Genomic DNA, 27,581 nt, shown 5'->3' on the forward strand with positions numbered 1-27,581 from the left:
ATCACATCTTTTTAAGCTGCATCTCATGACTCTTCAGTGAAACTAAAGACGCAGTTCCCTCCAGGGAAACTGGTACCAGAAACATCTCTGCCTTGTAGGAGCCATCATCTTCCTGAGAGGAACGTTCTGCTCTCTTAAGAGCTTTGTAAACCAGAACGTGGTATATCAGTATGTAGGGCTTGACTCCAGCTCCAGTTATTAACCACACCTTACTTTTCAGATTGGCTTCTATCTAAAAGAGCCTGCATCACTTACAATATCATAATCAGGTAGACAGCAGGCAGCATGCTAGTTGAACATATTTGATGCGGCACCTGGCACACCACATGCGGAAAGGCTTGTTGCTGATGTCGCTAATGCTCCTGAAATTAAAGTCTGTCTTCGCATGATCACATAATAACTGGCAATCACCTTCAAATGGGAGCATATTAAGCCCTATAAAACATAGCTAGTACTTTTGGCCCAAGTTCTGCTCTTAGTGAAACCAGAAAACAGCAGTTCTGTGCCTCTCAGAATATGCAGGTTTCAAAGCACTTAGCCTCCCCACTGTTCTCAAGGATATTCACAGTTACACTAGCTGGGTTACTCCCCTGGTTCTCCTGTTTGAGTGTGCCTCTCATGTGAGGAAGATTAAGCACACTCCTGTTCAGGAAGATTCTAAGTAATATTAGAGTAGACACAGAAAAATTATTTTCACAAGGTTTTTTTGAGCCAGATACATCGTAGAATCACTTTGGTTTCAATTAGGGTAATCACTGAGTTGAACTGAGGCCATGATAACAACTAGAATCCAAGTTTTTCTTCCATTTTCAGGATGTTCCTAAAAGTTTTCTCCTCTGAAATGCCCATTTTAGAAATTATATCCAATGTGATACATATATTCCAAACTTACACTTGATGACTTTGTCCAACAGTAAATTTTACTGATTTTGGCATCATATTGTGTTGACTTATATATATATGCAAGCACAGAATTAATTACAGGGAACTTAGACATTAATTTCATCTAATATCTTACTGATTCAGGAATCCCTTGGAAATACTTGGCTACAGTATTGCTCTTATTAATTGCTGAATTCATTCTCATTTAGGTTCCTTTTTCAAAGAAAGTGCAAAGAATATTTGCATTAAGGGATCTCAAGACAATTCCAATTTCTCTCCTCTCCGTGTGTTACAAACTCCTTGAGAGGCTGCTTCTGTCACGTATTTCTCCTCTTACAGAGAAATTCCTATCACCCGCCCAAGCTGGTTTCCGCCCAGGAAGATCTACCTGCGAACAAGCCCTGGCCCTCTCAACTTACATTGAAAATGGATTCCAGAAGAATTTAAAGACGGGTGCTGTCTTTGTTGATCTCACAGCAGCCTATGACACGGTCTGGCACCGTAGTCTCCTAGTCAAGATCTCAAGATGCCTGCCTCCATGGGTGGCCAACACTATATCGTTCCTTCTCCAAAACAAGATTCCGGGTGCATCTGGGTGACAAGTCTAGCAGATGGAGACTTGTCTCAAGTGGCCTCCCCCAGGGCTCTGTTCTGGCTCCAACGCTATTTAATATTTACATCAATGACCTTCCAGAAACTTCTTCAAGGAAGTTCATCTACGCCGATGACATCTGCTGTGCAACTCAGGCATCCAAGTTCAACATCCTTGAGGAAACACTCACGAAAGACATGTCTCTGATATCTGATTACTGTAAAAAATGGCGACTAATCCCTAGCACTGCAAAAAACGGTATCATCTGTTTTCCATCTACACCATGCCTCGGCCTCACGTGAGCTTAATGTGCGTGCAGCTTGGCGGTACGAGAATCCGGCATGAAGCCCAGCCAGTCTATCTTGGCATTACTCTCGATCGCACTCTGTCATTTCACAAACATCTCATAAAAACTGCAGCAAAGGTGGGCGCGAGGAATCACATCATTGCAAGACTGGCCAGCTCCTCATGGGGCGTGAGCGCTTCCACACTACGATCATCCTCTCTGGCATTATGCTATTCCACTGCAGAATACTGTGCCCCAGGATGGTTCCGTAGCCCCCATGTCCACTTGGTCGATTCCAAATTATATTCCTCCATGAGGATAATTTCTGGAAACATCCGTTCCACCCCGGTTCCATGGCTGCCAGTTCTTAGCAACATCGCCCCGCCAGATATTCGTTGGGATGCGGCATCATCTAAGTTCATTTCCCGCGTCTACGCTCGACCGGACCTGCCAATATACGCGGATATCTTCGCCCACCCTGTCCAACGCTTGACGTCTCGTCACCCAATCTGGTCCCCTATGCCTACACTTAACTTCTCTGTTCCAGTCTCTTGGAAACAGAGCTGGCAGTCAGCTAAGGTAAAGAACAAACACCTCATCACAGATCCCTGCGAGCGTCAACCCGGCTTTGACCTAGCACGTTATGATTGGGCCCTCCTGAATCGCTATCGAACAGGCCATGGCCGGTGCGCCGATATGTTCCATCGCTGGGGAGCCAGAGACGACCTGAATTGCCCCTGTGGCTCCAGACAGACTATGACCCACATAGTCAATGACTGCCACCTCTCCAGATTCAAAGGAGGTCTCGAAACTTTACATCAGGCTCAACCTGATGCTGTTGACTGACTACAGAAGAAGGGCAAATGCTAGAAGAAGACAATTCCGAAGGTTTTATGGAAGAATTAGCTAGGAAGGCAAAATATGACATCCACCATCTCTAAATACACAAGCAACTTTGTCCCTTAGTTCCCTCTGACACAACTTGATTCTCTGAAAGTTGATTAGTGACATCAAACCTTTTTTTTTTTTCCTCTAGAGTTATCGCTGGGGCTCAGTGCTGGCACTATGAATCTGCTGCTCCTGGAGGCCATTTTTTTCCATTTTATTGGAAAGGACAGAGAGAAATTGAGAGAACAGGGGGAGATAAAGAAGGAGGAAGACACCTGCAGACTTGCTTCACTGCTTATAATGTGACCCGCCCTGTAGGTGGGGAGCAGGGAGCTGGAACTGGGAACTTTGCACGGGTCCTAGCCCTTTGTACTGTGTGCATTTAACCCGGTGCACCACTGCCTGACTCCTGACATCAAATATTTTATAAAGCATAGTGTCCACAGACATTATTCTTCATTATTAAAAAAAATCAAATTATACATATATTTTTGAAACTGGCATTTCTGCCATGTTTCTTATACAATTTTCATACATTTCAATGCACTATTTTGGTCTGGCAAGATCATTTTGAGATTTCATTTTTATTACCCCTTCTTCATTCATTTTAGTCATCCCTTGTCCTATGTTACTCAACATTCTAGGATATTTGCTTTGGGTTTGTGGCATCTTACAAACATCACGAAGAAAAAGAAGATACTTCAAAGACTTGCATAAAAACACCAAAACAAGAACTTAATGATTTCTAAAATCTAATCCGCACAAGATTATTCTTGTTAATCTTGCTTATAGGTAAGAAATTAGAGCTCTATACAACTGAAGTGACTTATTCATGACTTCGGTAAATAAGAGGATGTAGGCTGTAAGTAAATTTTGTATGAGGACTATGGAAATACAGCAGAGACAGACCACAGGATCAACTCCGTACACCACCGTATGTTGGAACTGAGTAGTGTTCTGATGCCTCCTTCTCCCTCTCTCTCCCACTCCCTCTTTCCCTCTCTCTGTGTGTGTTTCTCATGAAATAAGTAAAATATATATATTTTAATTTTGTCTGAATTCAGATATGTACTATTTCCAAAAACAACCCCCAAACTTTCTTTAAAGCTAATAGCAATTCATGAGTACAAACATGTTGGTATGCATGAGACCCCTTCTGTTTCATTGGTTTAATACCCCCTGCTTAACACTGTATTCTATTTACATAACCACTGTATTCTATTTGCATAACCGCTACAGGGCATTGGTTCAATCCCCACTGGTTCATGATATGTTTTTGCTCCACCCCCTCTCCTTGTCTCACACTGATTTTCACCAGTCACTTTTCTCTCCACCCTCTCTGTGTCGCATCCTGTTCCCACCCTACTGGGCTAGTATATTTATAAGGACAAGATTGTTGTTTGAAGTTGTTAGTTTAGCTTAGCTCGGCTTAGATTGTGCTGCGTCCTGCATGAATAAAGAGATATTGCCTACAGCTCAACCATGAGTCCCTGGTTGTCTGTTACCTGCCCGTGAAGCCAGCCCGGCGAAAACAACATAGCTCGGTGAAAACAACACAAACACATTCAAGAAAGATGGTTAAGTAGTGGCAAATCAATCTATCTCAGTTTTAAAGAAAATCTGTTCAGTGCCTTGCTGATATTACCTAATACAAGTTTGTTTTTTTTTTGGTATTATACTTATACTTTCTAAACACTGAGGCCTGCAGGTACAGTAGGCATTTAATATTAAAAACAAATTTTATTTAATTCTCAAAACAGAACATGATATTCTGATTTTTGACATTTGAGACCCACCGTCACTAATGTTCACCCCATACCACCCCTCCCACTAGCCCGGGAGCAGAATTCCAAGACAGTGAGGATGGCAGGATGTGACAGGTGCACTGTTCGACATGCTGACTCCCAGTGAGCACAGCATATTCATGTTCAAGGTTGCACAAATCATTTGTTTAAAAATGCACTTGAAAATATGGGCAGTTATGTTTCTCTCCTTATCCCTGTCATGGTCATCTGCACATTCACAAGGAAAGAGCTAGATTCATTTTGCGCTCTTCAGCAACCAGCATATTGCTTACAGCATCCCTTTTGAAGGAGTAAATTAAGCAGTGAAACCCTTTCAAAAATAAAAACTCTCCAGAACACAAACATATACAACAGATAAAAAGCACAAGGTATGTGATTAAAGAGATGAGGGGAAAATGAAGAGCACAGAGCTTTTCTTCCTTTCTTCCTTCCTTTCTTTCTTTCTTTTTCTTTTTTTCGACCCCAGGGTTATTGCTGTGGCTTGATACCTGCACTATGAATCCACTGCTCCTTGGAGGCCATTTTTCCCATTTTGTTATGCTTGTTTTAGTTGTTATTGTTGTCATAGCTATAGTTGTTGTTGGACAGGATAGAGAGAAATGGAGAGAGGAGGGAAAGACAGAGAGGGGAAGAGAAAGATAGACACCTGCAGACTTGCTTCACCGCTTGCAAAGCAGTCCCCCTGCAGGTGGGGAGCCAGGGGCTCAAACTGGGATCCTTATGGAGGCCCTTGCACCTCGTGTCATGGGCACTTAACCTGTCGCACTACCACCCAGCTCCCAGAGCTCTGCTTTCTTTCTCCACCTAACAACCCCTCCTCCCTCCAAGCTGTCCTGCCCTCACTAAATCTTTACCACCATCTAAGAAAATTCCTAGATAGCTCATGGTTCTTGGGAACAAAATCTGCAAAGCAATGAACACAGGGCTACATTTTTCATAATAATAATGATAGTGAAGATGAGGATGGTGACAGGAACCAAAACTACACTAAGAGCTTTCTGTGAAATTAGCATAGAATTTCCCTACTAACAGAATTCTCATAGGTCCACCATCAGTCAGAATAGGTTAACACAAACTAACTTATTAGAAAACATGCGACAACTCTGTTAGCAGAAAGGAGAAGCTGGAAAAACAATATAAGTTAAATACAGGAGCCCGTGAAGGAATGACACAAAGGGAGCCCAGCTCACTTAAACGGCAGCAAGAATCTAATACCCATTCCCACTTTCAAGCAACAAATCATTTCCGAATGCCATCTACTTGTCAAGGCATGAGGCTATCACCTTCCATGGAGCTGTTAGTGTAACAGAGTATTTGAGGACATTCCAACAGGAGTCTATACCCCTAGTAGGAGATTTGAGAATCTAGTAAGATATTAATAACAAGAAAAAGAGAGTGGAGCATATGGAAGGTAAGTCTATATAATTATTATTCTTATTTCTAGATAGATATTTTTGAATTATATATATATTTAATATAATAATACAGTGAAAACAAATTAATGAAGGGCATAGTAAATTTTCTTTATTTATTTTGGCTCCAGGGTTATCGCTGGAGCTGGGTGCTTGCATTATAAATCTACTGCTCCTGGGGGTCATTTTATTCCATTTTTGTTGTTGTTGTATAGGACAGAAAGAAATTAAGAGAGGAGGGGAAGGTAGAGAGGAGGAGAGAAAGACAGACACCTGCAGACCTGCTTCACCGCTAGAGCGGCGACCCCCCAGCCAGGGACTCGACCTGAAATCCTTGTACCAATCCTTGTGCTTCATGATGTGTGCTTAACCCAGTGTGCTATGGCCCAACCCCCTAGTAAAATTTTAAATCCCTCCCTCCGATCAATTATAAGGACATGTTTAGCAGCAAGTAGTATTTACAGCTACTAAAAAAAAAAAAAAAGAAATCTGAGAAGCTGACAACCAATTAGCAAAAAGAATTTTTTTTTTATTTAAATTTTTAATTTAAGAAAGGATTAGTGAACAAAAGCATAAGGTAGGAGGGGTACAACTCCACACAATTCCCACCACCCAATCCCCATAACCCACCCTCTCCCATGATAGCCTTCCCATTCTCTAGCCCTCTGGGAGCATGGACCCAGGGTCGTTGAGGGTTGCAGAAGGTAGAGGGTCTGGCGCAAAAAGAATTTAAGAATAGATAATCTGAAGGGAAAAATAACTTTGTCATTGTCCAAAAATTATACAATTGATAACTCATTTAAATACTTCCAAAGTCGCTGATTAGAGCTGTATTATAAGACACCAGTATTCCCCAACTCATTCTCCTACTAAGGGGGGTTTTCTCCTCCTAACTGAAGGAAAAAAAAAAATCTAAAGAAAATATTTTTATTTGTATGGATTATAATATCACATTAGGAACCACCACGTAACACTTGCAAACTTTTCTCAATTTGGTCCCATTCAAATGATCCTCTGCAGAGGTGACACTCGCCTCGATCCCACTTAGTTAAGGGGAGAGGGTGTTTGCTGTATGCTTGCCCGCAGTCTCTCTCTGGCCCTATTCCTGCATCTCAGTTTCTCACACTGGGGCCTTTCCAATGCACTCAGATTCTTAACAACACAATTATCTGAACTCACAGGGGAACTATTTTCTACATTAAGAAAATTCCCTAAAATTTCCACCTGTTTTTTGGCTAGAGATGTATAGGAAAAGTGTGAAAAGACAGAAGAAAATCCGTCAAGAACAGCTTCTCTTATTTAAAATATATATGTACGCGTATTATATATATATATATATTAGATAGAGATAGAGAGAAATTACAAGAGGAGGAGGATATAGAGAGGGAAAGAGACAGACACCTGTAGCCCTGTTTCACCACTTATAAAGCTTCCCCCTAAAGGTGGGGACCAGGGGGTTTGAACCTGGGTCCTTGTGAACTGTAATGTGTGCATTTAACCAGGTGCACCACCACTTGGTCCCTTTAAGGGCACCTTCTTCACCCATGGTGGTGTCTGACTCTAAGTAGGAATCTGCCACCCTCTCTGGCCTGTTTTAATAGCAGCTGGGTACCAAGAGCCTGTTAGATTCAGAATCCTGGACATCCCAGATGAATAGCATCTAGGGAGTGAACAAGGATCTGGAAGATTCTGACTCCCACATCTAGGACATGGCCATAACAAACCCAGGGTGTCTGCCATCATATTTCTTCCCTGTTCCCTTCCTGAACCAAGTTTCTCCCTCTAAGGCCAGTGTATCCCACAGACCTCTACCACAGAGTTCAGGTCTCAAGTAATTTCCAGAGAGGACACTAACTGTCATCAGTCCCTAAAACACAAGTAGGTGGGGCTGCAAAGTGGGTAGCAACAATGTCCATATCTGATACTTGGCAGCCTCATTCCCCAAGACAGACTCTGCCACTTACAGGGTATACATGAACTTGGCTGGACCTACTATTCTGAATACTAACACTTTGGGATCCTTATAACTGCACCTGACTGGTTTCATAGAGGTCCTGGTCAGACTTGAGCCCACATTGTCCGCAGAACTTAACAATTCAGAATGCTGGACATTTTCTGGGCAGCGATGTTTTTTTTTATTATTTTTATTTATAATTATGTATTTATTTTCCCTTTTGTTGCCCTTCTTGTTTTTTATTGTTGTTCTAGCTATTATTGTTGTTATTGATGTCGTCATTGTTAGATAGGACAGAGAGAAATGGAGAGAGGAGGGGAAGACAGAGAGGGGGAGAGAAAGACACCTGCTGACCGGCTTCACCGCCTGTGAAGCGATTCCCCTGCAGGTGGGGAGCCTTACGGCCCTGGTCCTTGCGCTTTGCGCCATGCGCGCTTAACCCGCTGTGCTACAGGCCCGCTCCCAGGACAGTGGTGTCTTAACCGTCCATGAGATGCAAGCACATGATCTCTTCTCTCCCTTCCTCCCCTCTCCACTGAGAGGTTCCAGCAAATCCTAAAGCTGGAACTCTGCTGTTACAATACAAGAGATAGTCACTACATTCTAGTAACTATCAAAAATTCAAAAGAATACCTCAAATGTTCAAATGTTCAGAATGCTTAAAAACAAAATGTTTTCAGAACAATACATATCAACAAATAAAACAGGCATGCAGCATATTTTTTAAACTATTCCAGTGCTCATCAGCAAAAAGAAACTCTAGTTACTCTAGTTCTAAACAAAACTTTTCATCAGAAGCTTACTATTTGTCAATTATGTTTAAATAAGGAATTATTCAATTGGTTCTTTATCAGTATGGTCTTATACCAGACTGAAATCCATAGAATTCTTGCACAAAGCTTTCCAGTTCAAAATAATTAAGCATTCTAAAAAATAAAAGCAATATATAGAACTTATGTTACATTTTGAGAAATAAATGCCAAAATTTCCTATTATAGAATCTGTATCAGGGAAGAGATAAAGGTACACATTTCCCTATGTCCTTCATTCAATGAAAAATGCTGGAAATTATATATTAAACAAAACTATGAAAATCCCAAGAGGCAAAGAGAAGGTAAAGTAACTAGGAAACTTAGAATCTAAGGAATGAACATAGCGGCGAATTCCTGGGTTTTCTTGTAGACTAATATATTTCATATTGGATAATAGAGAAGACAGCAACTCAGAAACACCTATTGGGATAGATAAAGAACATTTCCAAGAAGATGGGAGAGTGGGGATACAGAACTTTTGAGGGAAGTTGTGCTATTCAGAACTATACACTGTAATCTTACAATTTTTAACTTACTATTAATGACAAAAAATAGCATGGCATATAGAAAGAACAACAACAAAGAACCTTCTCAAGATAAGTTGATTCTCCCCAGTCAAGGAGTCAGCCTATTAAGACAGAACAATTGTAGAAAATAACTGTTTTATACCATATAAGCTCCACAGTAAAAATTTCCGTTTTTTAAATTTTTTTATATATTTTATTTTTCCATTTTGTTAACCTTGTTGTATTTTATTGTTGTTGTAGTTATTATTGTTTTCATCGTTGTTGGATAGGACAGAGAGAAATGGAGAGAGGAGGGGAAGACAGAGAGGGGGAGAGAAAGACAGACACCTGCAGACCTGCTTCACCACTTGTGAAGCGACTCCCCTGCAGGTGGGGAGCTGGGGGCTCAAACCAGGATTCTTTTTTTTTTTTATTTTTTTCCTCCTCCAGGGTTATTGCTGGGCTCAGTGCCTGCACCATGAATCCACCGCTCCTGGAGGCCATTTTTTCCCCCTTTTGTTGCCCTTGTTGTAGCTTCGTTGTGGTTATTATTATTGCCCTTGTTGACGCAATTCGTTGTTAGATAGGACAGAGAGAAATGGAGAGAGGAGGGGAAGACAGAGAAGGGGAGAGAAAGATAGACACCTGCAGACCTGCTTCACCGCCTGTGAAGCGACTCCCCTGCAGGTGGGGAGCCGGGGGCTTATGCCGGTCCCTGCGCTTTGCGCCACATGCGCTTAACCCACTGCACCACCGCCCGACCCCCCAAACCAGGATTCTTAATCTGGTCTTTGCATTTTGTGCCACCTGCACTTAACCCACTGCGCTACCACCCAGCTCCCAAAAATTTCAGTTCTATCTGCCTGCAAAAACCTAGCAGATGAACTAGATATTCACTTTGGTTGTCTTGTAATAAGGCGTTCCCTCTACCTTTTCTCTAGCAATACTGGACTAAGTGCAGATTGAGAACTGGGATTTCGATCCCAACCCACTAAGGTAACTCAGAGGAAGATTAGCGGAGATTCATGACTTTCACCATGGTTCAGTAGTAGTAACATCCTAAGAAACCCTCCCATCCAGTCCCAGCTATGGTCAAAGGGAGATAGAATGGAGAATCTAAGCTTCCACTCCCACCTCACAGTACTGAGGTAGCTCTCTCATGATGCATCAGAGCAGATTTAAATAAGATGGGAGGGTCTAAAAACATGACCCAAAATGTCCTGGACTCAACTGAGTATCACTCATCGTACCAAGAACCAGGGCATCTCAAATTGACTAAGAAAGCACAATCAACAGATGTCAGCTGAGATGAGACAGATTGAAAGCAGCCAACATTAAAAATTATTCAGTCAACAATTATAAACATTTTTAAAACAAGTGAAACACTAAGCTTCAGCAAAAAAAAAAAAATCAGAGAAACAGAAGACATAAATAGAAATTTTAAGAAACGATAATAAATAAGTTCAATTGCTGAATGGAGGGGATAAATGAAATAAATCAGGCAATCTCAACAAGAGAGGAAAAAAATAAGACATCAATAATGTGTGAACTAGTTACAGTAACTGTAGGGCTGAGAAGAAAGCTCAACAAAAGAGTACAAGGCTTGCACGGCTGAGAGTCCGGGTTCATCCTTTATATCATTAATATGCCAGAGATGAGAGGTGTTCTGGTTTGTCTCTTATAAAAGTAAAATAAATAAGAATTTTTTTTTTTTTTGCATCAAGGGCAGGGAGACAGTGCGGCAGCAGTGGACAGCAGCACATGCATCTGAGAGGTCCCAGGTTTGATGCCTGGCACCACAAATAACCATAACTGAGCTCCAGTTCTGTGACTGAAGCAAGACAAGACAAAACAAATAAAGCAAAAATTTTACCATTTCTTGCTCTGGAATAATACTCAGAAGAGGAGATGATTAATACTTAGAAAAAAAAATTATCAAAGTATAAATGGCTGAAAATTTCCCACACTCGGTTGAAAAACATGTATCTAAGGATTAAAAACTCTAGAAAAAAAAAACTTAGCATGTTAAATCTCAAAAAGTGTGTGCCAGGTCAAATCACAGTCAACCTAGATAATAACAACAACAATAATGATGATGATAAAGAAATGTATTCTTTTATATTTTATTTATTTATTTATTTTCATTGTTGTTGTTATTGATGCCGTTGTTGCTGGATAGGCTAGAGAGAAATGGAGAGAGGAGGGGAAGACAGAGAGGGGAGAGAAAGATATACATCTGCAGACCTGCTTCACTGCTTGTGAAGTGACTCCCCTGCAGGTGGAGAGCCAGGGGCTCAAACCGGGATCCTTAAGCCGATTCTTGAGCTTTGCGCCATGTGCACTTGCTTAACCCGCTGCGCTACCACCCGACTCCCTAAGAAAAGTATTTTTGAAGCAGCCAGAGAGAAATGGTACATTAAGTATAAAGTAAGCAGTTTTAATAACAGTAGATATCTCACTAAAATATGCACGGCTCTTTTCACAATCTTAATTATTTTTAAATCATGTACTTCATTCAAAACCCCATCAATGTTTGTCTTGTGTGCATACTTCTAAAATATTGATTTTATGTTTTAAGTCAAGAATCATCGATGTGGGAGAGCATTTCAGAAGATCTCAGCTCCTAAAGTGTTAATGCTTTTCTGGACTTCGGAGTAGTTAGGGGCTTGGTGCCATAGGCGTTTCCCTTTGTGGCCTCTTACAATCCAGATTTGGAAAATATGAATCACAATACAGAGAAAGGTAAGAAGCTCAGCAGAGCCCCTTAGTGATAAATGAGTTTGCATCATCTGTCATTAGAACTTCCTGCCAACTGGGTCATTCTCTATTAAATTACCACTTGTCAATGTTGAAAATACTGATTGATAAATGACTGTGCCAAAACTGATAACACAACAGATTTTATTTTCTAATAATCCTAGATATCACAGCCTGCTTGTCAAGGCACAGATACCATACTTTTTAAAAAGTGCTTTACCAAGAGACAATTTAATTGAGTACAATCCTAGCAGGTATAATGTCTACCCCCTATCTGTTACATACTGGTTCTACTTGCCAAAATAAATCTACTGGAGATTCAGTGATATGACTGGCTCCAAGTTTCACATTTCATCAAATGTGAGTAATCTGTTTTATCAATATAAACTGCATTTTAATGAAAAAAATTCTTTTCTTCAGTATACTTCACTTTCAATGCCCTTGAGTATAATAATTTGTTCGTGCTGTAGAACAAGAATGTTTTACAAGACCTTAACTCTCAGGAGAAATTTCTTTGTAAATGCAAAATGTGTGTTTCATGGGAATATATCATATGCACATGAATAGTATGCAACATTATTAAAAAAAAAATTCCAGGTCACATTTAGATTTCATCTCAAATAGCATTCAGAAATATTTCATAACCAATTTGTTACATGAACAAAAACTTAAGTTGTACAACTAGGTGATAGCTAAGTGAAATGGGATTCATATCCCTTAGGCCTTGACTCATAGTACAGAACATGCTGGAGATATCTTTTTTTAAAAAAAATTTTTATTTATTTTTAGAAAAAGAGGGATACAGAAAGAAAGATACACAGAGAGAGCTACTAGAGCACTATTCAGCTCTGGTTTATGGTGGAGCTGGGGACTTGAACCTGGGACTTTGGAGCCTCAGGCTTGAAAGTCTTTTGCATAACCATTATGCTGTCTTCCCAGCCCTGGAGATGTCTTAAGGCAGAACCAATCTGTGACACTTCAGTAAACTCAACAATCTCCAAATTAACTCAAGCTTGCTTGTTTCTTAGTGATCCAAAGTGAAATTTAAAGTCTGAGTAGTTTTTAGCACACTGGAGGAGTCTCTGTGCTGTGGCATCTCCCAGATCAATGAAGCCCCAGAGACAACAACAAAAAGTGAAACTTGAGCAAGATTCCTTAACATCAAAGTTGTACATAAATTTAATGTCTCTTGACCCATTCCGGCCATTGAGAAAGCATCCAGGATTTCTCTTTTCTAGCACAGTTACCTTCTCGGAAATTAGCTCTAGCATCTTTTCATTTCTTTCACCTGCCCTACTAAATACAAGCAATTTGTCAACTGTCACTCAGACTAGAGTGGCGCTGCACCAAGTCCTCACATCCTATGGATTTTTATACCTACGACACCTTGGTGATTTACAAACATCTCCTTGATCTGTTGCTTTTCTGTCAACTCCATTCAAAATGCCCAGTGACAGAACCACTGAAAGGAAGGATGAAAGCAGAAATACAATAGGCTAGCAGTCTTCCCACCACGCCATTTCTATCACACTTTATGCTTCAGCTGTCCTCTCTTGCATACACAGATTACAAATGAGGAATGACTGTGTTTTGCTCTGGAGGCTTGAATTGTTGACCATGTTGCAGAATACATGGTCAAAGCTGAGCAGAAGTTTAATAATATATATACAAATAAATGTAGGGAGCAGGCAGTGGAGCACCTGGTTAAGCACTGATATTATAGTGCATAAGGACCCAAGTTCAAGTCCCTAGTCTACACCTACAGTTGGAAAGCTTCATAAGTGTTGATTTAGGGCTGCAGATGTCTCTCTGTCTCTCCCCCTTTCTATCTTTCCCTCCTCTGTCAACTTCTCTCTGTGTCTATCCAATAATAAATAAATAATATTATATGCAAATAAATGTAATGCAGGCAAACTGTTCCAGGGCAGGGCTAAGGCAATCTAGACGTCATTAACTCAAAGACAGAAACAAGTAATCATTTTTTCTTTACATGTACCACTGAGCAATTAGAGAAGAGCAGGGGCCCTCCAAGAAGTCCGGGGAATAGCAAGGCAGGTAAACAACATGCTGGGCATGTCGACCATATTCATGTAAAACACTGCTGTCCTTTATCTGAATGTGTACTCCATAAAGTTCCATGGGGTCATCATATTTCTGCCTGGTGCACTCTCTTCCTGTTAATGCTTTTTAGTAACAGGAAAGTTACAAAGTTACAACCTTAACCTAGAAGCTTATTAACCTAGTAGGTAAAGCAAACACTGAGTTGCAAAATAAACTGTACAAGGGGTCAGGCGGTCGCGCAGTGTCAGGCGGTCGTGCAGTGGGTTAAGCACACATGGCGCAAAGCACAGGGACCAGCCTATGGATCCCGGTTCGAGGCCCTGGCTCCCCACCTTCAGGGGAGTCGCTTCACAGGCGGTGAAGCAGGTCTGCAGATGTGGCTTACATATCCATAAGGCAGTAGACTACAGGAGGAAAATAGAGAACATCCACATGTAACACCATCAAGGATTTGTAAGATTCATGTTGGACCTCTGAAATTAATTCAGTGGATTAAAATGGAAGCTTGTTGTTGTTATGGTTGTACACACCTCTGCACCACCACCACCGCCCCCCCCCCAAAAGAGGGTGTAAAAATGTAGCCATGCAAATATTCTATAAGTTAACCAAAATATGATTTTGGGGGGGGAATCATCATCATACCACTCTTCCTTGAACACTGCTTTGGGATTTATAAAGTATTTTCCTATAGATTCCACTCCTGTGAGACTAGTAGGAGAAACATTATTGTTTCCACTTTGGGAGTAAAAAAAAAGAAAAAAACCAAAGATCCTGTAGCTGAGAGTCAGAGTCAGAACAAGAGCCCAAACCTTGTATGAAATGCAGTGCTGGTTTCAAAGTCCATTCCCAAATGTCCCATAATAGTTTTCAGTTTCTCCTTGATGTTGGAAGTAGATAGGAAAAATAGAAGTGAAACCCGGGAGAACGCTGGTCTCTCTGTGAAAATAGGACTTAACACAATGATAGAAACTACACCATATTGCCTGACCTTGCCGACTCCTTCCTCTGTATCTTCAGTTAGTCAGGTTCAGTATCATTCCCCCCATTTGTAGTTCACGCTTCTGCAGGTAGACATTAGGTAGTATTTTTCTACTCTCAATACATTGGTCAATCCAAGATCCACATGGTTCAAATTTTCTCCTTTTTTTTTTTTTTTTCAAATTCAACCTCATAGAAGCACCAAGTGAAATTATTGTTGCTTTCTGTTCACTTTTCCCCTTTGAGTCTATCAAATCTCACCATTAAACTTGATCCTATTTATCTATTTATTACTCCTTTTTTTTTTTTTTTTGGCCACAGAATTATCACTAGGGCTTACTGTCTGCAAGACTCACTCTTAGAGACTGTATTTTTTGTTTCCTCTAGATATATAAGAAACAGGGAGAGGAAGGGGGAAAGGGAGGGAGAGGGTGGAATAAGGGAGAGGAAGGGTAGGGAGAAGGGAGAGGGAAAGAGTAGGGGCAGAGGGAGGGAGAGAGAGGTGGGAGAGGGAGAGAGGGAGAGGGAGGGGGAGGGGGGAGGGAAAGGGAGAGGGAGGGAGAGGGGGGAGGGAAAGGGAGAGGGAGGGAGAGGGAGTGAGAGGGAGAGGAAGAGGGAGGGAGAGGAAGGGAGAGGGAGGGAGAGGGAAAGAGAGGGAGAGGGAGAGGGAGAGGGAGAGGGAGAGGGAGAGGGAGAGGGAGAGGGAGAGGGAGAGGGAGAGGGACAGAGAGGGAGAGGGACAGAGAGGGAGAGGGACAGAGAGGGAGAGGGAGAGGGAGAGGGAGAGGGAGAGGGAGAGGGAGAGGGAGAGGGAGAGGGAGAGGGAGAGGGAGAGGAAACACTACAGCATCATTCTACCACTCTTGAAAATGTCCCCCAACCCCCACAAGCACTTCCACATGGTGGCCTAGGTCTCAAACCAGGTCTTTGTGATGGTAACATGTTCATTTTACCATGTGAGTCATTTGGCAGTCCCCTATCACATTATCTTTTTTCTTCTTTTTTTAAATTAATTAATTAATTTCCTTTTTGTTGCCCTTGTTTTATTGTTGTGGTAGTTATTGTTGCTGTTATTGATGTCATTGTTGTTGGATAGGACAGAGAAAAATGGAGAGAGGACAGAGAGGGGGAGAGAAAGACAGACAACTGCAGACCTGCCTCACCGCCTGTGAAGCGACTCGCCTGCAGGTGGAGAGCAGGGAGATCCAACCCTGATCCTTACTTCAGTTCTCATGCTTGTGCCATGTGCACTTAACCCACTGCACTACCGCCCGACTCCCTTACATTATTTTTTATCACTATAATTTCATGTACAGGTCAGTCCTAGAAAATAAATCCATAAAATATTAAAACTCTGAAATTAACATAATTTTAAAAATTTGCTATTAATAGTAGGTTACGAGACTGTAAGGTTACAGTGTATATAGCTCCACACCTCACCCACCACCAAAGGTCTGTATCCCCACCCTCCAGCTTCCCAGAGATAACCACCAGAGTTCTCACAAATCTTAGAAATCTTAGTTTGCTTTTTTTTTTTTCCTCCTTTTGGCAAGTTCATGAACATATGATTTTTAAGCACAGGAGATTTCTAAAAATAAATAAATTACTAAACCACTAGATATTTAACGGTAAATCTCAGTGAGGAATACTGTGGTTATTCTGCTAGTGTCTTGTTCCTATAATGATAAATAACTGACTTGGATTGTTTAATTGGTCTGAGGTCAGTTTCTGTTTGACAGTTTGATATTGGTGTGCTTTCTATGTAAAAAAAAAAAAAAAGTTAGTGAATCCCAAGATATTGATTTTTTTTTTCTATTTATACTCCTCAAATGCTAGTACAAACATAAAGTATCTTAAAAATACTCCAGACTGATCTAAGACCTGCAGTGCACTGATATTTTAAAAACAACATTTGTCTCCTAACAATCTGGTAGGCTACATGATTTGAAATGTATTACTTTCCTTCAATATTCATATCAGAAACAAGTGTTTTGGCTATTGTTTTATTTTCTCATTTGTCTAAAACTCTGGAGCGAGTGTGGTACAAATGCCATGACATCTGAATACTGTTATGAGGAAGCAACTACTGTATCATCTGCTCTCTCAGGAGTCTCAATTTGCAATTCAACCACAAAGTGCTGAATGAAGTATACACACACACACACACACACACACACACACACACACATATATATTATAGAGTATATGTCAGGAATATGCTTCCACTGCCCTCCTAGTAACAGAGGACCAGAAATTGTGAGAAATAAAAGCTGAGTATTATTATCCTTCTACCATGTTGTGCACTTCACCTCTTCCACCCTCTAGCACACTTTACTCACGGACCTACTGTAACTGGTCTCATCACACTGCTTCTTCAGTAGGTACTTAAACCTGTGTTATCTTTTATCTTGTAAAAGTGAAGCTGCCCCCCCACCTCCCCCAATCTATGTCACCGTTCACTTCAAATTCGGTCTCCCTCTGGATTTCTTCGAAAGAGCATAAGATTTCAGGACAGAAGTTGTACAACTCATCTGTAGTTTCAATTCTTGCAATTAATTCTTCTTTAAAAATGGATGGAGGGTTAGCTAAAAAATTTTATCTGTCATGCTTTAAAAAGACATTGAGCAGGGGGTCAGGTGGTAGCACAGTGGGTTAATTGCACATGGTGCAAAGCACAACAACTGCTTAAAGGATCCCAGTTTGAGCCCCCAGATCCCCACCTACGGGGGGGGGGTGGGGGGTCGCTTCTCAAGCAGTGAAGCAGATCTGCAGGTGTCTATCTCTCTCTCCCTATCTCCATCTTCCCCTCCTCTTTCCATTTCTCTCTGTCCTATCCAGCCACAATGACAGCAATAACAATAATAACAAAAACAAGGGCAACAAAAATGGGAAACAAATGGCCTCCAGGAGCAGTGGATTCATAGTGCAGGCACCAAGACCCAGCAATAACCTGGGAGACAAAAAAAAAAATTGAGCATATCTTAATAAAGTACTAAGAAAAATCATTGACCAAATGCACACTAATTAAATATGTAAAAGATTATATAGATATGTAGTTCTAAGTAGAATCTATATACATAGAAAACTAAGGAAAGAAACACACCCATTTAAAGAGACCTGTGTACAGCTATGTTCATAGCAGCACAGTCTGCAATAGCCCAAACATGGAAGTAACCCAGGTGTCCAACAACAGATGAGTGGCTGAGAAAGTTGTGGGATATATACACAATGGAATACTGTTCGGTTGCTATGAAAGATACAGTTACTTTCTTCACTTATCTAAGATGGGGCATAAAGGAATTGTGTTAAATGAGATGAGCCAAAAAGAGAAAGATGGACATGAGATGATCTCCCTCATAAGCAGAACTTGAGAAGCAAGAGACACAAAGTAAAACTTGGACTGGGTTTGGTGTGTTGCTAGCTGTCTCTGTCCTCTGGTTCAAGGTACCAATGTAGCAATGGAGGGGGGGGGGGGGAGTGTGGTCATAGAAGGCAATATGAAAAAAGAATATCATTAAACAGCTGCAAAGTGAGGGGCTCTGGGGAACGAGGCGAGGGAGATGCAGGGTGGAGGGGTTCTGGGTTCTTGGTGTATGATGGTGAAATGCATCTAAATGTGTGTGGGGGGGGTGTTTCCTAGACGCCTATCATGGTGAGATGAGAACATTTCCCATGTGCCAACAACTGTACTATAAACAATTAAAGTCAAAATAAAATGATTAAAAAAAAAACTGATGAAATGCATGTTTTCCAAAACATAAGTGCACATTCACTCAAAATTGTAATAGACTTTCTTAAAATTTCTTTTGCTTCTAAATTTTATTTACTTACTATTGGACAGAGATGGGGAGAAACTGAGAGTGGAGGGGGCAGATAGAGAGGGAGAGAGACAGAGAGACACCTGCAGCCCTGCTTCACCCCTCATGAAGCTTTCTCCCTGCAGGTGGGGACTGGGAGCTTGAACCCAAGTCCTTATGCACTGTAGTGTGTGCACTTAACCAGGTGCACTGCCACCTGGCCCCTGTAATACATTCTCCACATGTTCTAGTAAGATCCACTTCACTAGGATGTTCTGAGGAAAACTAAACTGAGATCTTAGTTATCTCTTAGTACTGCATTTCTACAGAATTACAGGAAACATGTTTGTGTTAGCTAACCAATTTTTTCCCCCATCTATTCCTATCCTATTTCACCTTCTTTTAAAGGCAGTAACTGAGTCAGAATCTCAGTAGTAATGATAGTACCCACAATTATATCCTCCAGGGGCCATATTTTCTTTCCTTTCTACTATCTGGAGGGAACAGGTAAGAGTCAGTGCTAGCTGTCTCTATCCTATGGTCAAAGGTACCAGTATAGCAATGGGAAAAAAATGTGGTCATGGAAGGCAGTGTGAAAAAGAATACTATTAAATAGCTGCAAAAGAATCCCTTCTGGAATATAGATTCTGTTTTATAAAAGGACCTAAGATCATTTTAACAAAAGACATTTCCTGTAAAATATCTATGAGACCCTGTAAGGAAATATTGTCAGAGGTGTACTAGCATTATAATTTTTGTGACAAAGACTTTAAAAAAATTTAGTCTAAGGTCAAAAATTACTCTTGTGCCACTCACCTTGGGGGCATTTTAAAGTACCTCTGGAAAAATAGGCCAAAATTTATTTCTGTGGCTGGTTAAGTCAACTCTTTTCCTATCCCTCCCCCTTCATCTCCACCTGAATTGTAAGATGAGAAGAGAGATGGGGGTAGTGAAAAGAAGGTGAAAGATGGGAGGGAAGATGGGGGGAGGGAAGCAGAGGGGGAAAAAGGAAGAAGGTACATGAAATCTCTAATTAAATTTATGAAAAATACCTGCCAGGTTAAAAAAAAAAAAGCACAACAGTTGAAGAAAATCATCCCCTAAAAAGATGTTTATATATTGTTGTAAAATAAATGGGTTTGTAAAAATAGAGATGATTGCTTTTAATTATAATAACAATAAAACTAGTAAAGAAACCAAAGAGTCTATGATGAAAATTAATGACACTGTTGATTAAAATAAGAGAATAGGAATGGATTCCATGTAAAACAGGTTTCTTTAAGTTTCTAATTTCATTTAACTTAGGAGGACATGGAGGAAGAGAAGATAAAGCTACACATTTAAAACTGACAAAGGGCAGTACTTCTATGCAATTTATAATGAATCTGTGGAACCATGTGTCAGTGCAATTTATTGAGAAAAATAGTTTAGTGCTATTTTATAAGGGGAAGACATTAGAAGAAAAAGTATTGCAATTTAAGCTACAATAGCTAAGAAAATATTATAAGAGCTATTAATCATCAAGATTCAGGTCATAAGTTGGCTAGCAGCTAGAGTCAAGAGAAAAAAACGGCTCAAGTGGCCAGGTGAACCATGAGTGTTTAATCTCCCTCTCTGGGTGTTAAATTCAGATCCCTGCTAAAGAAACGGATACTAGACAAAATTCTACTTAAGGACATAGGCCTTTGTAAAATTCCATAGAATTCTAACATTCAACCACAATTAAAAACTGCTGCACTGAAATGGTCAGCACAATACATAACAGAACTGCCTCAAAATACCCGAAATGACTTCATCAATACACACACACATCACCAGCACCCCCCTTATTGCTAGTACCCTCCAAAGTTAAGACAAATATAAACTGTAGAGTAAACAATTTCTAATTCTTTCAGTACAACATAGAAGTCATTAGATAACTCTCTATAAGCTTCTAAAAAAATCTCTAAATTACATAGTTAAAGATTTTTTAAGTTGTATAAATAGATTTTGACATACTATTATTACACCAATATAGCATAACAATAAAGCCATGGAAAAACACATGTTTTCAAGAAATCCAAATATTATCCATATGCCCTTTTCAACATTCAGAATTGTGTTATCACATCTTGTTCTTAGGATGATAAAATACAATTTAAAATACTATCTTAAAGGTAGAGTAACAGATAATTTGAATGATCTTCATAAGGGAAATAGCAATATTATTGTGACTAAAAGTCTACAGATCTTCAATTCTCTGTTCATTTTTAGGGATTTTTCTAACCAGAACATTTGAACTTCTTAGCTTTGCGCAGTGGCAGTATCGTAGCCAATGAGGTTTATCCGAGGCGCGATTATTGCTAATTGAAAACATTTGAACTTCTTTCAAAGGTATAAACAGGACTTACAAAAGTGTAGGTGAAAAACTGAGCTTTCCTGATTATCACAGAAGCAATACAATTATTTTTAAATACAGATAAATCAATGATATTTTTCACAGCCTTTATCAAATGAAAAGGTTGACTTATTACCTTATTTTAAACTTCAAAAGATTGCTTAAACCAAGCATATTTTATTAAGTTAGACAAGTGATCACAAAAGTTTTAGAGTTCCCCCACCTCTCCAGAGCCCTGCTCCACTAGGGAAAGATAGACATGGGCTGGGAGTATGCATCAACTTGCCAACGCCCATGTCCAGCAGAGAAGCAATTACAGAAGCCAGACCTTCCACCTTCTGCACCCTATAATGATTCTGGGTCCATACTCCCAGAGGGATAAAGAACAGAAAAACTTCCCATGGAGGGGATGAGATGTGGAACTCTGATGGTGGGAATTGTGTGAAATTGTACCCCTCTTATCCTACAGTCTTGTCAATCATTATTAAATCAATTAAAAAAAAAGTTTTAGAGTTCCTCCCTGGAAGCTCCAGAGCACAAAACGAAAACCACCTGTTCAGTAATGTCAGACAATATTATCAGAGATATTTTGAAACATAACATAGAACTTTTAATCTTCATATTTATATTAGATGCAAGGAAGCTTTTAAAAAAGCAAATTTAAGGTTCACTGCCTTTTAAATCAGAGTGTGTAAGTAAGTCTCTTATAGTAACTCATTCCAGCATATAATGAGAAAAATAAAATACATAATGTGATAAAGACAGAAAACCTAGAATTGACATTTTAAACTCACGAAACATAACTTCCAAGTTATTTTTGCCCAATTAACAAAAAAAATTCTCCAAATAAACTGGCACATGGTTCCTTTGCATATTTCCATCATGCTAAAAATATGAACCACAGAAAGTTTTATTTTAACCAGAGCACTGCTTAGCTCTAGTTTATGGTGGTGTATGGGATTGAACCTGGGACTTTGGAGCCCCAGGCATAAGAGAGCCTTTGATAACCATTATGCTATCTACCCCTACTCCCCCCAAAAAAAGTGTTAATATTCTAAAAGCTCTACTCCTAATGCTTCTAGAGCACAGGAGAACCTACAAATTATGTTGTAAATTCTTTTAATTGTGTTCTACAACAACAAAGTGCCAGTATAGTCAGCCAGTTTTCATGACACAGTGATCTCATTTTCGTTAAACTTTGTGGTACCATTATATAAGCCCAAGCTTTGGATCCAAACACATAAACCTTGGTTCATGGTTCTACCCTTTATTTGAAATATGGCTTTGGGTAAATTACTTGATTTCATCACCTTGTATGCAAATGTAAGCTCTACTACCTAACACATAAGATTGTGTGAATTAAATAAGACATGTGAAATAAATGAATTATACAGTATCTCTCTCATAATATAGACTTATTACTAACAGTAGCATTAATAGGATAAAAAGGTCCATTTGGACATTTTTTTCCCTTGAGATTTTATAACATAAGTTTACTTTTTATTTATTTATTTTTTTTACCAGAGTACTGCTCAGTTCTGGCTTATGTTGGTGCAGGTGACTGAACCTGGGACTCTGGAGCCTCAAGCATGAAAGTCTCTTTGCATAACCATCATGCTATCTACCCCTGTTCCTAGCTTACTTTTTGTTTTAAATCTCTACACCTACCAATAATAATTACAAAAGAATGGTAAACGACCCTTTCTCCTAAAATGATCTAAAAAAAAAAAAAGTGTCTGTCTAAAGCAGTAAATAATAATCAGAACTAAAATTATTGAGAAGAATTTGGAAACAACCTAGGCATGTAGCAGCTAAGTACTGTAATGTCAGAATGACAGAAATATGGTACTACTTTTCCAGTCTATCGCAGACATCACTAAAAGGTCTTAGTCCTTTAGAGTCCCCAAGAGTTTCAACAGCCATTAGGAGCAAAAGATAACAAGCAAACAGAAACCTAGTCATCATCCTGAGTTAGTATGAACATGTGGATTTTAGAAGGAAGGATTCTTTATTCATTTTAAGCCTCAGTTGGAACAGTGTTCAAATTCTAAGTCGACGGCTTAAAGAGCAGAAAGCACCCTTACGTCTCAGTTATGTAAATGCAAGCACATGGTTATTAAAGAATCAAGAGTGTTCTAAGGTGGGGGGCGGGGCGGGAGGGTGTTGGCCTTATGTCCTGGATAAATTCCAACTTAGGTAATTACATTCTGCTTACCTCAACCCCCCAACCCCCAGCAATTTTTTCAAGTGAATCCAGTATTATTCTTCACTTTCTTCCCTAACCTGCTGCGTAGTGTTGTGATGAGCTGTTAAACAGCTGCCATGCTTCACTCTGCAATGGCGACTGTGCAGCACTGTATAATTTGCAACCATTCCTAGTGTGCTTTGGAGTCTTTCAGGATGAAAGTGTTACCCTAAAACGCAAGATATCATCATCATTTTAAAAGCATACAGTACAACTGCTTATTTCAGTTAAATTCAGCATAACATATTTAGAAAATACCTTATTGCATGAAAAACCATAAAACTAGGTTAAAATACCCATGAACATGTTACACAGATTATATGAAAAGGTATTTAAAGAAAGCAAACTATTTATCAACTATATGAATATTCTGCCAAAGAAAAAAAGTAGTAGGAAGAACAAATGCTTAAGACATTTTTATTTGAAAATACATCTGCCTTCATCAGATGGTAAAAATTCCCAATGTCACCCAAGAAAAACAGTGTAGAGAAAAACTGAACATTAAGTCAATGGAAAATGGAGGGATGCCAACACTTAACGGAGAAAGAGATCAAGGAAAAATTCAATTTGAACACTTTCTTACTTCTCATCAGGACAGCCAGGGAATTATACAAATTTATTATCATGAAGACATTGGATTTTCACTATGGATTGCCTGAGGACATGTGCAGACAAACATTTGGCAATACTACAAAGGCTGTCGTAGTACAAATAGGAAAGGAGAGGCTTCCCGCAGGTACGCAAGCCCTCCACCAATTGCTACTTCCTGGAGATGCTTTTAGGTCAGTGGTCTCAATGTCGGTTGTACAGCAGAATGACCTAGGGGAATATATATATATACACCAATACCCAGAGATTCTAATTTAGCTGATGTAGAACTTACAATAGATTTGTCTGCAACAAAAGATAATCATCTCATACTAGCTATATATGGCAAAGTCATAGCTTCTCTGTCAAGAAAATAAGAAGACAATCATGATTACTTATGTTCTTCAAGTATAACTGCAGCACCCCTAACTAACTTGTATCTTTGTAAGATGCTATTCAAGAATACCTGTAAGGATAAGCAGAAATAAGTTTTCAGTCAGAGTCAAGTACTTAAAAACAACAACAACACACAACATGATGTGAAGAGTTGATTCTCTGAGTGAAAGAAAGATGTAGTTGTCCCACCACCTTTTATGAACTGTAAAACAGCCTTATTCGACAAGTACTAACCTTGAAAAGTAGCTGTAAACTAAAACACAACAAAGGCAGAAAAAAGTAGAATACAAAGTAAACAAAGTGGGGAGTTGGGCTGTAGCGCAGCGGGTTAAGCGCAGGTGGCAGGGCAAACGCTAGAAGAAGAAGAAGCGCAGGTGGCACTAAGCTCAAGGACCGGCGTCAGGATCCCGGTTCGAGCCCCCGGCTCCCCACCTGCAGGCAGGTCCCTTCACAGGCGATGAAGCAGGTCTGCAGGTGTCTGTCTTTCTCTCCCCCTCTCTGTCTTCCCCTCCTCTCTCCATTTCTCTCTGTTCTATCCCACAACAATATTATTATTATTATCAATAATAACTACAACAATAAAACAACAAGGGCAACAAAAGGGAATAAATAAATAAAATAAAAATTTTAAAAAAATAAAAAAACAAAGTAAACAAAGTATGTCAAGTTTAAAAAAAAGTGTTGGATACCCTGAGTACTATAGAAGTAGTAAGTAAACACTTGCAGTAAACATAATTACCTTAGTGCATTCATTATGTTAGTCATGAGAAAAGAGAGAACAAACACCATACAGCATCAGGGGCTGTATAAATTGATCATCAGGAAGCAAATTAAGCCTTATATTCTCTAATCATCATCAAAAGAATTCAAGATTAAGGCAATACTGCAAATATGTTACTTTAGATGCATGAGAGTGGCAACTGAAATTAATACAACATAGCAAATTAACGGGTAAGGTGCACAGTGTACCATGAACTATAGGAAACACTTCATGTTTTGTTATTTGGAAAACGAAGTATCAGAAAGGGAAACACAACTTGATGATGAAACTGTGTATCTAAGAAGTGGCTAAGCCATGGGATACAGAGTTCTAGTGGTAGGAATTGTATTGAGTTGTACCCTTCTTATCCTACGATTTTGATCAGTGTTTCCTTTTTATAAATCATTTTTTTAATAAATTAAAAAGTGTCTAAGCCAAGAGTGTAACCCAGGTTCGTAATACATGGGACTCTTCTACTAAACAGTATATCTCTACACACACACACACACACCAACAGTGACAAAAAGAAAGAGGTAACTGTATCCTCTGAACTACCTAGATTATTAGTTCACCCTTAGGGACATCAATCAGCTATCCAAACAAGATTCAGCTATAAAAAGAAGGAATCACCTGACAGCCACAGAAAGATGCAAACCAGACATTAGTCAATACGAATTTTAAATACCCTCTGGAAAGAGAAATAGAGGAAAAGCTTAAGAAAATATTCTAGTCATAAAGAACTGTTGGACCATACAAAAATTGCAACCACACCCAATAAATTGATAGTCATATTAAAACACTGGCCCTCTGAGGGTTTGTGACATAGAGTTCCAGAGTAGGTAATAATCAAAATTATTTTCAGGTTCTGGGTTTTTTCAAATGTTCCAAACACTATTCCTTACACTTAGAATAAATTTCCTATGAATATTCGAGTGTTTACTGGGAAGAGTAAAAATATGTTATAATCAAATAGAATTGGCTGAGCCATATACTTTTTATTTTATATACAAAATATAAATATATTTTTTGAGATTACACTAAGAACACCATCTATTGCTGATAAAATTGTTCTTCTACTTATTCAATACTGGTTAATCTTATTAATTGCTAATACAACAAACAACCTTGACTGCACATTCTAATAATCTCATGAATTTTTTCAACTGAACTCAACTAAATTGAGATTCCACTGCTATAGTGCTTTATAACTTCAGATAAAAAAAAAAAAATATATATATATATATATATATATATATATCTTTGATGTACAAAGAAAGATATACTCTAGAGTGAAACTTAAACTAGTTATGGTTTATTTCAGCAGAGCCAAGGACCCTAACGGGGGGAGGTGACAGAGGACCTGGGGAACTGACCCAGTAGATATCCCAAGTACTTGCACTGAATAATGGTTTAGGTGATATGCCTGCTTTGCACTGTTCTATGGCTGTCAGGGTGAACTGATGATATTCTGGCCAGTTTAGAAGACATGGGGAGCCCACTGCATAATGGTAGAGGACATAAGTTGGTGTGGCAGTGGTGTGCAGAACAGGGAGACAAGATGTACTTGCATGGCAACTGTCTTGTAAATCATACTGATTTGGAAAAGAAAATAAAAAATCTCTAGGCTCCCCATTTACAGAATGAAAGAACTGGTTTCTAAAATTTTAATTTCTTCCCATTCTAAGTTCTCATTTTATCCTTTTATAAGGAAACCATGGCAGCCAAAAATTGAGAACAAAAGGGATTCAAATAAAATAACAATGTGGCTGTCTTTCTGTTCTGATTTTCTTTTGTTAAAACATTTTATCCTTTTGCCACCAGCGTGATCACTGGGGCTTGGTATCTACATGAAAACTTCACCATTCCCTGCAGTCACTTTTTTTTTTCCTTTTCTTCCTAAGAGAGACAGAGAGAAATGGAAAGGGAGAGAGGAGAGAAGGAAGAGATAACCTGCAGCACCACTTCATTACTTGTGAAGCTTGTCTCTGCAGGTAGGAACTCAGGGCATGAGTCCAAGTGCTCACACTCAGTGATGTGTGTGTTCTGCTAGGTGAATGCTAACCCAGCCGCAGTAATTTTTTTTTTTAATCTGTGATTTTTTTTTCAACTCGTTTGCCCCTTCCCTCCTATTTCTAAGAGAATTCATCACCTAATCCTAGATAGTCCACGTTCCCAATGTCTATTACTTATGTCTTCAAATTCATTCTCACATTCTGAGCCCAGTAATTCCCTCTTCAATTAGTAGAAAGTAATTACAACGTGCACTTTAAGGTTTGGTGTTATAAAATGAATTTTGATATTACAAAAATGAAATGTGTGACTTTAAATAGACCTGACCTCTCTCCACAGAGTCACTTGACTTTCTCGGGGTATATATCAGTTGATACGTAACTGGGAAGATTCGCACTGAGTTTGAATGAGATAGATGTCCTACATTTAAATGGTTTCTCTAGCCCTAAATATGTAAATGAATTTAGTAGGCCAT

General features: G+C 39.4%; 1 protein-coding gene and 1 pseudogene across 17 annotated transcripts in view; one reads left to right on the forward strand and one right to left on the reverse strand.

The window, feature by feature from the left end:
• Nucleotides 1–27,581, reverse strand: part of GTDC1 (glycosyltransferase like domain containing 1) — a 450,095-nt gene that overhangs the window by 192,369 nt on the left and 230,145 nt on the right. The window lies entirely within an intron of this gene.
• LOC132534478 (U4 spliceosomal RNA) lies at nt 21,016–21,129 on the forward strand (annotated as a pseudogene).

The sequence above is a fragment of the Erinaceus europaeus genome, chromosome 18 (genome assembly GCF_950295315.1).
Source record: "Erinaceus europaeus chromosome 18, mEriEur2.1, whole genome shotgun sequence".
Lineage (NCBI taxonomy): Eukaryota > Metazoa > Chordata > Mammalia > Eulipotyphla > Erinaceidae > Erinaceus > Erinaceus europaeus.